Raw genomic sequence first — 3,466 nt, 5'->3', positions numbered from 1 at the left:
CTCCTTATTTGGAGGCTGAAATGTATAAGTTCCCTGGGCTTGTTTAAAACAATATATTCTCTTTTATACTTGAGGAGCTCAACCAGTGCCTGTTACCAATAAGTTTTATTTCTGGTGTTCATAAATTATACTGAGAACACTAAGAAACGTTTGATTTTTTTAAAGCAAGATCTTTCTCCAGCCAAAGCTTTAGACATCTAAAAGTCTCTTAAGGATGACAATTCTGCAAATGGCACTTTCAATTCTAAAAAGAGCCCTCATTGGAACAAAAGCTACCATGAGCTAATTCCCAAGACTGTGTTTCAAGCTAGGGTCGGTGTTTACATATCCCCTGGCTCCCAGAAAGGAATGAGGAGCTTTGGTGTGCCTTCCATTCTGTTGCTGACAGTCACCATTTCCCTGGCCTCTGAGTTCTTCTCAGACAGTATTTACAGGAAGGCTGGATTCACCACACATCACTCCTCCACTGTCCCGATGAAAAAGAAAGAGACTCATTTAGTGACCACTTCAATACTAACCATAAAAAGATAGAAAATCTAGGATAATTCAGATTGAAATTAATATTTTAAGACTTCCATAAACCTTGTATTGGAAATACTGATCAATGCAATTCGTCAAGAAAAGGAAAAGGCAATCACATCGGGTAAGGAAATGAAAGCTTTCAAAGGATGAGACACAAAATATCCAATAGACATAAGACAGGAAAAGACCAACCTTCACAGTCCTGAGAAATGCAAACTGACACCACGTGTAGATCCCATCTCTCTCCATAAGAAGGACCATCAGTATGAGAACAATTAACGACTCCTGTTGATGGTGCAGCTACCCTTACACACTACTGGTGGGGGCGCAAATTAGTCCCGACACTGTGTGAAGGTACCTCAGAAAAACTAAAAATAGACCTGCCATCCAACCCAGCATGTACCAGCACGCAGCACTCATCGCATGTATCCAAACAGCTCTAATACCTACTACAGAGACAATTGTACATCCATGCTTAAGCTTTGAAGTCCATGAGAACTTAGTTCGGATCCCAGCACTATGTCTTGGGTTTCTTTCTAGGTGATAACAATGCCCTAAAGTCTGTTGTGTGCACATTTGTATATATCTTTGTAAATATGCCAAAACTTTTCAGTTCTGCATCTTGGATATGTGAATGGCCTGATGTGTGAAAGCTCGCTAAGGAAGTTAGTTTAAGAGTTTACCATAATTGCTCTTCCGGTCGCAGGCGCTTCAGGAGCCGCCGATTACTGTCCAGCCATGGCCAAGTCCAAGAACCACACCACACACAACCAGTCCCGGAAATGGCACAGAAACGGCATCAAGAAACCCCGATCACAAAGATACGAATCTCTCAAGGGGGTTAACCCCAAGTTCCTGAGGAACATGCACTTTGCCAAGAAGCACAACAAGAAAGGCCTGAAGAAGATGCAGGCAATTAATGCAAAGGCCGTGAGCACACGTGCAGAAGCCATCAAGGCCCTGGTGAAGCCCCAGGTGGTAAAGCCCACGGTGCCAAAGGGCCCCAGCCACAAACTCACCCGTCTGTCTTTAATTGCTCACACCAAGCTTGGGAAGCGGATTAGAAAGCTACATGGTCAGGGGTCTTAGGCTCCAAAAAACAAAGCCCAAGGTTCAAGCCAAGGCAGAGGCCTCAGCTGCAGCTCAGGCTCCCAAAGGTGCCCAGGCCTCTGTGGAGGCCTTATAAAAAAGATCTCAGTCTGCCAATGTGAAGACACAGTATTTGCAGATGTTCAGGACCTTATGCTGTTTTTACAAATAAACTTGAGGCAAGTTCTGTTAAAAAAAATAAAAGAGTTTACCATAATTGTTAAATTTTGTTGTTTCCAAGCTTCTCTTGGGGTAAGAATTTTTGCTATAGAAAAAAATGTATTTTTATCACACGCACACATGAAATCATAAACAGACCCCCCCCAAAAAAAACCTTGTATTTGGTGATCAGTAAGAGCAAAAAATGAGATGGCCTTGCCTCAGGTCAGATCTCTGAGTACTCAGAAAGAGAGACAAAGGTACAACAGGGTAGAAAGAACTGTAGGAATGTGCCATGATTTTAATTTGAGGGAAATCAGACACATAAACACAAAAGTATGTAAGTTTGTCTCATTTACTTTCTCCTCTTCTTAGAAATTGTTGATAAGAGCCTTCCTTCTCTTTCCCTTTCTATACTGTGGGTCCTATTTGGAAGGACAAACTTCAGGGTGGGTGTGGGCTAAAAGGAAGCCCCATTTGTAAGGATAGTGATCTCCATTTTTCAGAGTGATTATTGGGTCTTTCTCTTTATTTTTTTTCAAGATTTTAGATTTTGTGCTGCAAATATTCAGCAATTTATCTTTTTCCTTTTAAACAAAATTGACACTTTAGAATTACCCCTATTGATACATACTCTGTATTACATTGAGTTTCATTGCTCTTTCATTGTTCCCCTGTATAACTAAAGCACAATCCATTTATCAATGATCCTGCTCCACGTTTTTACTAAGACAAACACTGGTACAACAGAATTCCTATACATGTCTGATGCGTGCATGGCCTGAGGTCCTTCAGCCCATGAACTCAGTCAAGGAATGGCTCCTAAGTCACAATGATATACACATTCGTATTCTAAATTGCATTGACACTACTCTCGAAGGTGATGGCATCAATTTATAATCTTTCTATAATTTCAGAGAGATTCCCTTGCCAGAGTCTTCATCATAGTGAAGGAGCAGTACCATAAAATATGTGAGTCTCTGTTCCAATTCTACCAATCCCACACTGGTAACAGAATTCTAGACCTTTATTATATAAAGTGATAAAAGCATCAGGGAAGACACATTGTCAGCTCTGCAGTTTGCTGTCCTGGTTTTCAGTCCCTTCTTGATTTATGGCCCACGGCAATTTCCCCAACTTTCTTAGCAGTACAGCCATGTGCCTATAAGGATGTTAGTTGTAACTTATTAAGGGATGCTTGGTGCTCAGAGCTGAAGGTTTTAAAAGCTTCTGCACTGCCAGCCACTTAAATCCCTGACAGACTTTTCAGCCCCTGACCAGTCTTTAAACGCCTCCAGATGTTGGACACCATAAAAAAAATAAATGAAATCAAATTAGCAGCAGCAATGAACTATTAAATTCCTCTCTCATGCTGTCATTACTCAACATTAATGCACCATAACATAGCAATTAACGGTAGCGACTCCTTAGCCAGTTCCTTTGGTTTGCATCCCAAGTGCATAATGTTAGGTATTATCTCTTGGGGCCTTGATTTCTTCCTATTTTGGGTGGGGATAGTTGCAGTAGTGCCTGTTCTGGAGGGCTAGGGTTACAATTCATAAAATGCTTAAGTCTATATCTGGCAGTTAGTGTGTACTGCGAAATCATTTGATAAATAAATAAAATGGAATTCTGAACACTAAGCGTACATTTCCTGGTTACCCATGAATATTTTACTAATGATCTATCCCCAAGT

General features: G+C 40.9%; 1 pseudogene; it reads left to right on the top strand.

Annotated features, from left to right (window-relative positions):
• The first annotated feature begins 1,260 nt into the window (after positions 1-1,260).
• On the top strand, positions 1,261-1,708 carry LOC130887784 (60S ribosomal protein L29-like; annotated as a pseudogene).
• Positions 1,709-3,466: the final 1,758 nt, after the last annotated feature.

Source organism: Chionomys nivalis, chromosome 16 (genome assembly GCF_950005125.1).
Source record: "Chionomys nivalis chromosome 16, mChiNiv1.1, whole genome shotgun sequence".
Classification (NCBI taxonomy): Eukaryota; Metazoa; Chordata; class Mammalia; order Rodentia; family Cricetidae; genus Chionomys; species Chionomys nivalis.
This window is presented reverse-complemented; position numbering and strand designations above follow the sequence as displayed.